Source organism: Acanthopagrus latus, chromosome 19, assembly GCF_904848185.1.
Source record: "Acanthopagrus latus isolate v.2019 chromosome 19, fAcaLat1.1, whole genome shotgun sequence".
NCBI lineage: Eukaryota > Metazoa > Chordata > Actinopteri > Spariformes > Sparidae > Acanthopagrus > Acanthopagrus latus.
Window position 1 is genome coordinate 8,381,097 of NC_051057.1, and position 14,373 is coordinate 8,395,469.

At 39.5% G+C, this 14,373-nt stretch overlaps 1 protein-coding gene across 14 annotated transcripts in view; it reads left to right on the plus strand.

The window, feature by feature from the left end:
* The window catches only part of ntng1a (netrin g1a), a 270,500-nt gene that overhangs the window by 14,661 nt on the left and 241,466 nt on the right, over positions 1 to 14,373 (plus strand). The window lies entirely within an intron of this gene.

Consider the following 14,373-nt stretch of genomic DNA (forward strand, 5'->3'; position numbering starts at 1 on the left):
TGAGGGACTTGCAGGAATACACAAAAAAATAATACAGTGGAGGATGGAGCGGTATGCATGTGACTAAGCCACATCTCTGTTGAGTTAAAGGATCTATAGAAGGCAGACTCAAGGATGATACATTAATTAACGGATCTATATTGGAACTTTTCTTGAAGAGGGAATTCTTCTTTCTCTGTCTCCACCAGAGAAGTGAAAGTCTGTCCCATGAAATATTCAAAAAGCTGTTTTTCCCTGGGATAGTAATTCATCATCTATATATAGCCTCCTTTTTATCACTCTTCCTGGATCATGGATGATTCCTGATTCCGGCGATGCATTTATTTTTTTCCAGACTTAGATGATGAGAAGAATGCTAGATGAATAAAATATTCAGCTGCCTACTTAATCATGGCAGTGGTGTGACTGTGTGTGTGTGGGGGGTGGGGGTATGTAACTAACCATAAATAACCAGTGAACTATAGCTAAACATAGTACAAAGGGCGTCAAATTGTGATTTCAGGATGATATCAAAAGGGAGTTGTGCCCAGAGTGATTGTGAGGGCAAGAGACTGAAGCAGTATCGATAGAAATACTAGACAATCTCTTGTTTATAGCTGATACATACTAATACACACTGATAGGTGCTGAGCACTAAGGTAATCAATCCTCCACATGGGGCAGAAAGTTTCTCCAAGCTGAGACTATCATCATATTCTGTGAAGTGATCCCAGAAGGAGGCTTCACAAATTACTGATTTTTCCTTCTAACCAACTAGTTATAAGATTCAAATAGAGTTTCTCATTATTTTAAAGACAAAGGTCTGTGAAACACAAAGCTTCTGATCATTCCACTTTATCACCTGATACATTTTCAGCTCTCTATCGAGGTAAATGCTTAACTTCCTACATAATGCCTGCACCTTGTGCACTGTGTTTCATAGAGGAGGGAGATAATTGAAACTATTTCTTTTATCTGGCCTTCAGTGCTATATCTTGCAAGGGATTGGGATATGCCAAACAAGGTACCTTCAAAGAGATCAGAAGGCTTTGATGAGTCCACTTCCTCTTCCTCATGGATCAACAGGGCTATGGCCTTTACTTGCTCTGAGGAAGAGAAAGTTATTTCTTGAACTTGTAATCAGCTCCTGGAGGAGAGCTTGAGCCAAGAGAATGGCTTGGACTGAAGTTAAGTCATTACAGATGACATGTGGTTTCACTGTGTGACTTTTGATGCTTTGATTTCAAGGTATCCGGTGCTTTGTAAGCCAGTGGTATTATCTTTGTCTATAATATTTTGATCCTTATGAGCCATCTGGATATTGCTGGTATTAAGATATAATTGTGGGGCATATTAGCATGAGGTTAGTCATTTAAGAACAGCCAATTCAAATGGTCAGGAGTGCTCAATGATCCTGGCCTAAGCATTGGCACTGTTTTTTGTTTTTTCCATTTATGAAAGTAAGGGCATTCTGAAGTCATAGTCAGTTCATGTCTGATGGTGCACATAGTGTAACATTTTCTGGTTGTTTAAAACAGTAAGGTATGATGATTTCTTTAATGTCAACTGCAAAAACTGCTATGGATTAAGATTATTATATATTGTGCATTGTATTAACAATGTAGTATGGAACTGAGACACATTTATTTTGTCAATTTCCTTATGGTGCAATTTATAATCTAATCATGTAGTTTAATCTCAACAATCCAGGCAAAAAGATGTTTTTAATTGACTAAAGCATTTAAAGCAGTCAATTCAGTACTGAATTGACTGCTTTAAATGCTTAACTGCTTAAATATGATCTATTAATTGCAATATATCTTACTGATGTCTGGTCCTTGCTCTGATGTGGCACACTGTTGTCAGAGATCAAATATTCTCAAATACAGACAGGATGGACTTGAGGCTGGACAGACTTTTGAATTGAGATGAGAGGAACTGCAGGGTGCTTGCTGCACAGCCAGAGAGCAGAGATGACCAAACCCCTGTGTTGCTGGGTTGGCAACGCGACCCCAGGAGACATGCGTTTAATGTTTAAATGGGGAATTTTAAACTCAGATTTAATGCCTCAGATATATATGTGGAGGGTAATGATGTTATGATTATTGAAGTCAAAGTTTAAGTGCTGTGGCGGTTTTGTCTTTTGATTTTACTTTTGGATAAAACATTTTTAGTGTGTTCTTGGCTGCAGTTACTGTAGCAATCTGGGGATACATCAGCTGTATCATTGCCACACATGCGACCTACCTGTTCTATTGAGAGCTTCTGGGAAACTGTATGTTGTTTTGTGCATCTTTGTCACAGTTTGTTTGCTAAGAACAGAAGAAGATCTGGATATTGAACCAGGGCCACAGAAATTGGTCCTCAACTAAAGGATGTCATACTCTTAAACAGTGACTGACAGGTGTTTATTTGAACTGGGAGCAGAAGCATCACAGCTCACATTCTTCACACTTTAGTTGCTTAAGTAAGTATTTTAATTAAATACAATGTTCTAAATTAAAATCAGGATCTTGCAGTAGTTACTGTTTGCAGAAGCTTATGCCACTATGCCATAGTATCTTTACACAGAAGCAATCCCTCAGCAAATCCTCAACAATTGCCTGTAACCACTGTGTCAAACACTGAGGTATGAGTGCAGACAGAGTCAGTGGAAAAGAAGTGTGGCCTAACTGAAGATTTCCCTGCAGATCCTCAATACCAGGTAACATTGCTCTCCCACTTAATTGTCCCTTACAGTTAAGAGTCATTTTCTCAGATCCAGGAAGGAGGTCCAGTCTTGATTTGCTGTTAACAACCCCTCAGACCGCCACATTCTCCAGGCAAGGCTATATTAGACTTTAATTAATTATGTGGCTAGCAATACCCAAAGGTAATGGGGATGCAGGTATGCAGCTCACAGCGCAGGTCTGCAGTGCTGTAATGAACAACATGGCCAGAGTTCAGAGTGGATGTCTGGCGTGGGACACTGCAGGAGCTTGATTTGGAGGAATGCTGGAGGGATTGTAAACTCAGAGCCATGTTTGGCGAGAGCAGGACCCGCATTTAACACAAGATTTTTTGGACCATGAGCTTTTGGGAGATTCTTCAGAGAGTTTTGTTATGTGTGTACTGTGAATGCCTGGTTTGGCACAGTTGCTTGGTGGTGAGCACTGTCCTGGTCCTCTCTGAGTGTTTCCCTTAAATGGGTTTCTCAGGTTTTTGTTTGAAAAACAAATGTTTCCTCAACATTTATTTTTCTCGCCAAACGTTGGAGTAATTCACGCTATCCATTGCAGATGCATCTAATCCGAAGTATGCTGTTATAAACACACTGGAGCAATAGGATGGTTCACGCAGTGAACAATAAGCAGAATTATACTTTCCTCAGTTTCAACTTTATATATTGCTTGTGTCATGAAATATGCTCCACTGCAGGGCTCCAATAGCGATTTATTAAATTCACCAAAGTAGTGCCCTTCATCAAACTCTTGAATTCAGAAACAAACATTAGTATGCTGCCCCATCTGTGTTTTCACCAGCAGACTTTCTGGGACACATTTAGATTGGTATTTCTGAATTCTGACACACAACAAATGACCTCTGTGACATCAGCCTTTGGTTTTGGGACTACTGTTTTGTAGCCTTGAGTTTATCATGATGGTCGTAATCATATTGTGTTTTTGTAGTCAAGTATTATTTGGACAAGAGGGTGGAGCTGGGGAGGATAATCTGAAAGCATAAAACTGATAACTTGAGGACATGCCGATGGAGAGACCCAAAACTCAAAAGTTAAGTGAGGGTTATTGGGGTCATTTTCTTGTTAGCCTACATACAATCTGAATTCTTTTTCAATCCAGTTAGGTTGTCACCCATTGGTCCTTAGAACATTTGCAGGTTGAAGGCACTTGAGCTTTGGCTTCCCTTTGCAGACCCGCCTGCTCTGTCCATATTTTATACAGTCATTGCTTCAGACTTACAGTGGATTGCAGTATAAGAGCCCATCACACAATCTAGACAGGAATAATTGCATGGAGACAATAACCTGTAGCCCAGGGGTGCCCACACTTTTTTAGCTTGTGAGCTACTTTCAAAATGACCAGGTCAAAATGTTCTACCTACATAGAAAATATTGAACATCTATTTAGTTATACATACACTGAGTATACTTTATATAACACAATGCATAACTGATATTGAGAGAGTAATGTAACCCTTGGTATTGCACATAAAAATTGACAGCAATAATGCTCATAGGTGACAAACAGCCATCAATATTGCACACAATTTGCACACCGGGAGCTGGTGGTTTTCTCCATAAAGTTTTTGAATGCCTGAAAAATGTCCTCTCCCTGCGTGCGTTCTTTCATAGGCAGTAATGTTAATGGCTCCTCTTTTCCAGTCATTTCTGTAAACACTATCCGAATAAAAATGCACAACTGGGCTGTATCGCTGGTGTCTGTAGACTTGTCTAATTGCAGTAAGAAACACTTGCAGTCTGCAATGTCTCTCCGAAGCTGCTGTGTCAAATCCTCGGCCATTACTTTTCTTGATAAAAGTTGATAGCAGAGGAGCTCTGATTGATGATGATATTTCTAGTTTGTTTTTAAAATCCCAAAACAAGGAGTCAGCTGCCTCAGTGAAGGCCTCTTTTATCATCTCTCCATCTTTGAAGGACTCCTTATGCTTAATGATAGAGTGACTCACCTGTAACAATGCTTCGGTGTCAGCCTTTGCTTGTGAATTCCATTGTGTGAAAAACAACTGTTGTCCGATTAACTGTGATTTTAGTTCCCTAACCTTTCTCTCTCTCAGCTTGCTTTTCGGAGGGAAGTCAGTCTTGTACTTTTATGAACACTTTGAAAGTGCCTCTCACCATTCCCCTTCTTTGGAATAGTGATGGTAGTTTGACAAATTGGACAAATGCACATTTTTTTACATCCCTTCTTTTGTTGTTATCAGTTGAGGCCACTAACCAGGTCACTTAGCTCTCTTGTGTTTTGCAGTAGCTAGCGCGTTTGCGCGTCCATGGTGACACATGACCCGTACAAGAGGAGATCTCATACTGGCTGTCTTGTATGGCAATCAGGTTGCATAGACTCGACTTGGCCTTTCAGAGATTCATCCATCCATTGATTTTCCTACCGATAGTTGATCACAGGTTAGAGGCGTGTTATGGTTATTATGTACAGGCAACAAATACTAGTTGGTACATGAAGGTTTGAGATACCTGTGAATTACTCTCATGATGGGAATGATTTGTGCCACATTTCCCCAACAGGATTGTTGTGTTCCCAGTTATTAAAACACTAAGAATTCACTCTCTTGCCCAAATGACATTCTGCTGTTGGGTATGATTACTTCTCCTCCCACAAGAAATTATGAACCACAACTTAAGAGGGAAACGTAAGTATCTCTAAAACAGCAAGGTCCAAGCCAGGGTATTGGGCTCAATACCATTGCATGTTTTTGCCTCTTTGGTCACAGATTCACAAACATGGTAAACATGAGCTTGTTCTGTGCAGTTTACTGATGTCAGCTTACAGGATTACTGGCTTTCAAATAAAAATCAAATGATTACTTCTTCTACTCCTAGCTTCCATTTATAGCCACCAAAGTTGCTTCATGGAACTTTAAATTCTATGTTTTTTTCTTTAGCAACATATTTTACATATTTGTCATGTTTAGTCTACCTGGTGCAAAAAAGTCAGTACAATCAGGGCTCTATCAGTACCTCCTCACAACACAACTGTATGGTATGAACATCAATCAGCCATCTGCTTATAGTACAACCAGCCATAACTCCTGAAGACTGAGAAATAATTACTATTGTACATTTTTTGTGAGAAATAATTACAGATATATATAATATGTAATATATTTCATGATATTCTCTTCTTACCCTGGAAAGAAAAACAAAAAAACCCCAAAAACTTTCCAATTACATTCCTGAGGTGTATCATCAGTAGCAGTGGTATTGGTTCTGTTGGCTTCAATTACAGCCTAAATAATTGCAAAATATATGAAAGTATATACAATATGTTATAGTGGTTCTGGTAGCATAAGTCTCTTCTTACTCTACTGTCTGCTCTGGCCTTATACCCTCTGGCAGGCTCATAGTTTTTAACTCACAACCAGTCGCAATTGACAAATAACCTCTGATGACAATAATAACATTGATAGAACAAGAAATAGAAGTACAAGATATTCAAAAGCTTTTTTAAGATAGTAAAACATTTACAGCCCATGCACAAGCAGTAGGAGTTATAATAACAATACCACTAATAGCATCAGCAGTATTATGCCAATGCATTTTTAACATCAGATTTTTTGACTTCTCACACCTTTATAGTGGAGTTTTTACTTATGTGGCAAATTGTCCTCACTCGAAAGCCATAGCGATATTGCTCAATTAAATAAACAAACCACACACAACACAATCACAGCATTATTAGAAGTGTTGACAGAAGTGGCAGGAAAGCAGGGGTTTTCATATTCATATAACCAGGTTAGATAACTTGTCTTTATTCAGTATTAGCAGTTGTTGTAACAGTTGTTTTTGTGGCACAACCTGCGATATCTGTACCGTTATTTTACTGTTCGTAGTTCATAACTCCCTGTCCACCATCAACAAGCTTGAATTTGGGGTCTTAATAATTTAAGGAATCCCCACTGTTTTCTACCTCAAGAGTTCATCTACAGGTCAACTTGTATATCAGACATCTGCTTATGTGGAATTAAAATCCTGCAGCACAGCTCCTTCCACCACCCAGAGAGAACTAAAAGCTGTTTATTTATCAGGAACTCAGGTACAAACTGCAGAAGTTCTCTGGGGTCAACATACAGTGTTACATACACTATATTACCAAAAGTATTCGCTCACCTGCCTTTACTCATTCTATGAACTGAAGTGCCATCCCATTCCTAACTCATAGAATTCAATATGATGTCGGTCCACCTTTTGCAGCTATTACAGCTTCAACTCTTCTGGGAAGACTGTCCACAAGGTTGAGGAGAGTGTTTATAGGAATTTTTGACCATTCTTCCAAAAGCGCATTGGTGAGGTCACACACTGATGTTGGTCGAGAAGGCCTGGCTCTCAGTCTCCGCTCTAATTCATCCCAAAGGTGTTCTATTGGGTTCAGGTCAGGACTCTGTGCAGGCCAGTCAAGTTCATCCACACCAGACTCTGTCATCCACGTCTTTATGGACCTTGCTTTGTGCACTGGTGCACAGTCATGTTGGAAGAGGAAGGGGCCCGCTCCAAACTGTTCCCACAAGGTTGGGAGCATGGAATTGTCCAAAATGTTTTGGTATCCTGAAGCATTCAATGTTCCTTTCACTGGAACTAAGGGGCCAAGCCCAGCTCCTGAAAAACAACCCCATACCATAATTCCTCCTCCACCAAATTTCACAGTTGGCACAATGCAATCTGAAATGTACCGTTCTCCTGGCAACCTCCAAACCCAGACTCGTCCATCAGATTGCCAGATGGAAAAGCGTGATTCATCACTCCAGAGAACGCGTCTCCACTGCTCTAGAGGCCAGTGACGGCGTGCTTTACACCATTGCATCCGACGCCTTGCATTGCACTTGGTGATGTGTGGCTTGGCTGCAGCTGCTCGGCCATGGAAACCCATTCCATGAAGCTCTCTGCGTACTGTACTTGGGCTAATCTGAAGGTCACATGAAGTTTGTAGCTCTCTAGCAATTGACTGTGCAGAAAGTCGGCGACCTCTTTGCACTATGCGCTTCAGCATCCGCTGACCCCTCTCCGTCACTTTACGTGGCCTACCACTTCGTGGCTGAGTTGCTGTTGTTCCCAAACGCTTCCATTTTGTTATAATAGAGCTGACAGTTGACTGTGGAATATTTAGGAGCGAGGAAATTTCACGACTGGATTTGTTGCACAAGTGGCATCCTATGACAGTTCCACGCTGGAATTCACTGAGCTCCTGAGAGCGGCCCATTCTTTCACAAATGTCTTGTTTCACAGTCTGCATGCCTGAGTGCTTGAATTTATACACCTGGGGCCAGGCCAAGTGATTAGAACACCTGATTCTGATCATTTGAATGGGTGAGCGAATACTTTTGGTAATATAGTGTATATTCTCTGGCATTCTGGTGAGAATATGCAGGAGTTAATATTGCTAGATTCCTCGTGATTGGTATTGCTGTTTTAATCAAATCCTCTTGTAGAAGGGTTTCAGTCAGCATGATGTCACCTTTATACAGGCTGAAGGTCATGGGGAATGTCTAAGATCAGCATCGCCAGCAGGCTTGGATAGGGTACAACAGTGTGTAATCAGAGGGGATTAAATTGAAACACATTTTGATTCACCTTCATCGTGGTAATATCTGCTCCTTTTAGAACACGCTGTCTACCCCAGCTCAGGACACAAAGCGCTAGCTTCTGTTTGTACCCTACACAAACCTTGTCCTCCTTTCTTCGGAAATGGAACTGTGCTGCAGGAAAACAACCAATCCCACACATGAACATTGTACATACAATTACTTGCATGCATAGATTGACACACAAACAAGGACATGAAGGCACACACAGTGTAACCCCGCTGAGGTTCATTTCTCCTGTTACAAAGATAGTGTTATTGATGTGATGGGTCACATTGCAATTTAGAGGCAATTAAAAGGTAATGAATGTGCTCAAATGAAACCTGTGTCTGGAGGGCATTTGCAGTGTATGGTAGAGATGATATATTTGTGTGTGTGTGTGTGTGTGTGTGTATGTGCGCGCGTGCTGGACATAGCATTCATGTAGCTTTAAGCTAGAATAAAACTCAAAGAAAAGTGCCTTTGAACATGACAGGTATTATAATATTTTAAAAGTCATGGCAGTGTGTACATTTTTTATTTAATAGTCAGTGCACTTACAACAGCACAGGAAGCGCATGCTCCTGTGTACCTTAATTATCAAAAAAAAAACTTTATGGTTAGATTTATTTTCCCTAATATTAGACATAGGTAGAATTGGTGTGAAATTGAATGTTGTGTTGGCCCGACATTTACTGTCCCTGTTTTTTTCCCTTATCTTGACATGCACAGAGGACTAAACACTCTGTGACAAATTCATTTCTAACAAATCAAGTTTTCAAGTGGAACAGTTTATAGCCTCAACTATCAATTAAGGACGTGCAGAAATTTGCTTTGCTTCTCACAGAGTAGAATCATTTTGCGTCCAGTTCGGAGCGTAATAAAACCGTTATACATGGACCCATTATTATTTTGATGATTGCAAATAGTTGGCAAGGTGATGTGGATACATGTTTTTGATTTATGAGCTGCATCGACCTGTTTGTTTGATTCCTTCCGTTAACCAGCAATTGATATTATTTATGGGTCATTCATCTTGTCACCAATGAGTAGAAGAACCTAAAAGACCGGTGCAGTCCTATAAATTCTGTCACCATATAAAAACTATATCTACCAAACTGTGTATTTTTATTTGAAATCATATTTGTTAGTGTGCTGATTCAGGCTATAAGTACTCTATCATCTATTTAAGATTTCTAACAGGTGGAGGAAAAATGTTTTAGTCATGCACAAATGTGTTTCCCTAAAGACACAATGCCTACCATTATAAAGAAGGAACTTATAGCAGTATTACTCATTTTCATGTTCATTAGATCTCCCTCACCTTACAAACCTAACCAGGTATTACTTCCTAACTGCTCTCCTAGGTGTTTTTAATTAGTGAGGAATCCTCGTTATGTGAGGCAGATGGCACAATCTTCTGTCTTTTGTTAAAGTCACACTAATTAGGATTCTCTGAGAAGATGCGTCCAACCAGAATCCTTAATAAGGGGGCCTGTTAAACCAAGTAATAAGAAACCTGATGTCTTCACGACAGCGCTCACCTTGAAACTTGAAAATAGAAGCCAGTCAATTTTTCAGCAGACCTTTTGTCAGTGCTTTCCTTTCCTTTGTTTGCGTTGGAAGTAAATGTGATAATGTGTTTAAAAGAATCTTTTATTGGAATTGACTTAAGAAATGCAGCTTTTTGTTGTCAACTGATGTGTCATATCCAAATGATGCATACAGAGTTTTATGGTGAAAATATGGATGGAAATTGGAAAAATGATCATTGATTGCATTAATCTCAACTATTAAATTAAACAAACGTTGAGTCAGGGAATCCAAGCAACACAAGATTATCTGTTGGCTTTTGTGTGAATGGAAATTGCTTTCACATCAAACCCCCACATGTCAGTCCTCTCTGGGCTTTCCAGCGCTTTGAAAGCAGGACTTTGAGGAAGATTTGTGGACCCTTCATCTGAGTCCAGCTATCCTGTTCTAAACATGCACAGATGGCAAATTAAGGCAAATATGGCCCAAAATGAATGTAAGTGAATTTTGGCTCCTTCTACTGAATATGGTCTGGTAGAAAGTAATGCTGGCTTGGGGTTTTGACATGCTAAAACATTATCCTTAACAATTCCTCTCCAGGAAATAATGTAACCTGGTTTTAATTGCTGTCGCCAACACTCATACTGTATATTGCATCCAAGAAATAGTTGCTGGTTTGACAATGCCAATGGCCGATTTAGTGACTTCTAGGTCAATCTTAAACATTACACTAATTTTGATTTATTTTATTTTTATTTATTTATTTATACATTTTTTTCAAAGCAGCCGTTTGTCTAATTTTTTTCTGCTCATTATTAAAATTGTTCCTGCTGTTTCTGCAATGAACCATATTGCATGATGCTCTCAGCAACTTTCCCAGCCCCCACAATCATGCATTTTCCTGTCACACATTACAGAAAAAAGTAACAATGCTGGACCAGACCAATCTCCATGTATAGCTTAAGGCTGTATACATTTCTTTACTCAAGCCTTCACCTTGATACTCTGACACCCACCTAATTAGGGGAAGGACTGGAATATGTAACATGGATCATGCTTAAACATGAATGTGCTAGCAAACCTTTGGATGCCACTGTGCTGAAAAGGTAATTTGTGGAATATTTTGATAATGATATTCTTTCTTACTCACATTTACAGCACATGTAGGTGTGTGCGTCTTCAGCTCTTTTTTTTTTTTTTTACCATCCTCTTCTTCAGCCCACTGCCTAATGTCAGCACCAAAAGTAAGGAAATGATCAATTGTCATAATTACAAACACCACATAAGTATAGAATTCAGCCATTCTGATACTTATTGGTTGCTTACCTTGGAAAAGGACAATATATATAAATCGCTAGACTTTCCTAGTGTGCAATCAATAATGGTTCAATAACTCCTCATCTCCCCTGTGTATTAATGGCCAATGCTGGCTTTACAGAAACAAACAAGACTTTGCTCAGAAAGACAACTCCATAGTCTGAGCTTGATTCTTCAATTATGTGGTATTACTCAAACAACAAAGAGTTACCAGTACAAAGCTGATTCATTTTCTGTAATGGTCAGGTCACAGCGCTTTGTGTTCTGCATCTCTTTTATTCAGCATCAGTCACTTTAAAAGAACTAATATGGACATCGTAATTAGAAAGAATAATGCACCACTTAATTCAATTTGCTTTTTGATATGGAATTAATAATAGGAAGGCTGAATGGAATTTTCTACCTGAATCATTTTCATAAATCTTAATAATGAAGTTCACTCCCTTGTTGGCTCTAAATGTCACACCTTGGACTCAGAAACATGGCGCCTTTCTCTCAAACCAATTAATCTTTAGGATGAACTCTTTCCATTTTCCAAGAACAAGCTCTGTAATATAGTCAGTCATTGTTCTGACAGAGTTTCCCTGCCTTGTCTGTGATATCATCGAAATCTTACAAGATTGTGTATACTATCTATGTCTGTATTTTATATAGGCAGTCTTCTCCATAGAATAAAATGAACAAAGACAGTGGGAAAGCATACAGCTATTTTCACTGTGATATTGTACACCTCAATTGCAAAAACAAAAAACCCAACTCCTTGACAAGGGCTTATTGTGATCAGTGCATTGGACAGCCTCATATTATAGCACAGATAAATAATTGATGACATGATGACAAGAGGAAACAGAAACAGTTCAGCCGAATGATGTGGCCTTATTGCCACTGTGCCTGTAGCCCACCAGCTGCAGAGGAAATAAAGAACAGCCTGTTTGGGAAGTATGCAAGATGACTGTCTGGGCTGCAGCATCGCAAGGATGCTCCTGACTGAGGAGATCAGAGTGTTTGTTTCACACACCATATGCATCAAGCTGTTTTATTTTCAGCGATCTTACACACCCAGGATGGAGCCACCCTGAATTCACTTCAGACAGGAAGAGTACAGTCACAAGATGTCGTGGGAGGGCATATGCAGTGTTTCATTATGTAGCTCTATTTCAATACCTCTTCTGTTAAGGGAGGAATGGTTTATACCAAACAGACATGGCTTGGATGTAAAGAAAATGCTGGCAGACCCCTATTATCGATTTCGGCAAAGTGGATCTTGCACACCAGCTCCATTTTTAAAACATCTTCTGTCTTATGGTACCATCCAGTTTATTATCTAATACAGTGCTTCAGCTTGACTTTATTGTGCAACAGTATTTAAGCATGGTACTTCAAAGAGTTAAAGTCAAAACATAAACTCTACTTCTTTGAATGACTTAGTTTTGATGTGCTCTCATCCATAAAAAACATCTCACTTGCAAAGGAGGTTACTCAATTACTTGCCCTATAGAAATTTTGAAGCACCACATAAGCAGAGGTGAGTGGTTAGTTTAATGTCTTGTTAGTCTGTCTCGCAACATTCTGGTGCATGGCTTGAATTCAAATCTGTGCAGATAATGAGAGCATTAAGGAGACAAGTGTGAGGAGGTCTCACCTTGAAGTACCACTTGCATTTCTTCATGAGCCAATTTATTTTGCAGTAATTAAGTCACAGGTTGGAATAAGTTGGTGGCGTTTACAGTCATATGGTAAAGGGAGGAAATGGCAAGATGCACCTCAAGGCCTCTCTAAACCATTCTGTGCTCTGTCTTGAGAACAAATTATATGCAATAACAAGAGGCCAATGCACAGAGAGCCTGCCTCGCCCTTACTTCAGCCACAATAAATAGCCCGGGCTCCCACCACATTCGTCATATTGATTTTTCTTTAATGATATGCACAAGAAAGTAATTTCCTTGTCTCTGCATTGTCAGCGGTGACTAATCAGATTTTCCTGAGACAACCAATTCCATACCTCAAGGAAATGCTTGGCTACAGATACTGGTCATCCAAGTGACACAGACATCACCTAACAGCTTGTACAGGTGCAATCTCTCTCTGCATGCAGGCCTGGAATACCAAGTGTGTACTACCTGCACTGTGTCCTTGATTTTTTTAAAGCAACATGTGCATGCCAGGCGAGGCATTATGAACACTTAAGATATGAACACCAATGCACATATTCCTGGCTTCTTTAAAGTATAAAGGTAAATATTTTGTGGTCATGGTCATGTTCTTAAAAGGCATTCATGTGTCTTTATGTGTCAAGTAAGAAAAGGTAAAACTAACTCCACAGTAGAAAGGTCGATTGTGACAATGATCCATCAGCAGGGAGGCTCGAGTCGGTTATGGCATGGTTTTCATTGACCAATAAACAGTGTAAAAAGAAAAACCTTGAATAGTTATGCATTGTTTGTGGGATTTTCATGTGCTTTACTTCAATATTTAACCTTGGCCAAGTGAAATTTAAATATCTAATCAATCATGCCATATTAAAGTTGAATGCTAATCGCCATCGGCTCATTACTATTTCACGAGACGGCTCCATTTATGAAATGTCACTCAAAATAGTGTACCCACAAGCCAATCGATGTCAGCCGTCTTTCCGTCTGAATGTTTCATTTGCTGTAAATACAGAAACGGAGAGATATGGATTGGGGGCAGGCAGTTAGACGCCCACATGTGGTTTCTTTGCCAGGTGGGGACACGCTGAAAAGGCATTGATCAGTGGTGGGGCTCAGTATACAGTTTCCTGGAGGCCATGTCTAAAGCTACAACTAAGGCCTACCGGGGCCAAGACTTTTGGAGTCAACTCGTGACCTTTGAGGTTGGTCTGAGACCGTGCTATTGATAGAAGAGCAGCTAATGTTACTTCACCACTGGAAGTTGTCATTTTTCAATAATTGATACCAGTCTGTGTACAACATTGTGCATACACTGAGAGGTTCCTACAACACTGAAATAGAGTATTTATAAAGAGGCTTAGATATTAAGTGTATTGATATGTTGTATATTTGTGAAAATGTTTGTATTTAATTTTTTCACAATAAATGTATCTTTTCATTTGATTACAGAGAATGATTGCTACTAAAAATGATTAATAAATGCATTTTTAGTAGCGTTCTATGTACATACATTATGTAAAATTAGTAGTGAATGGTAGTGTTTGAAACTTGACTGTTGACCCTTTCACCGTTGTACTGGCTG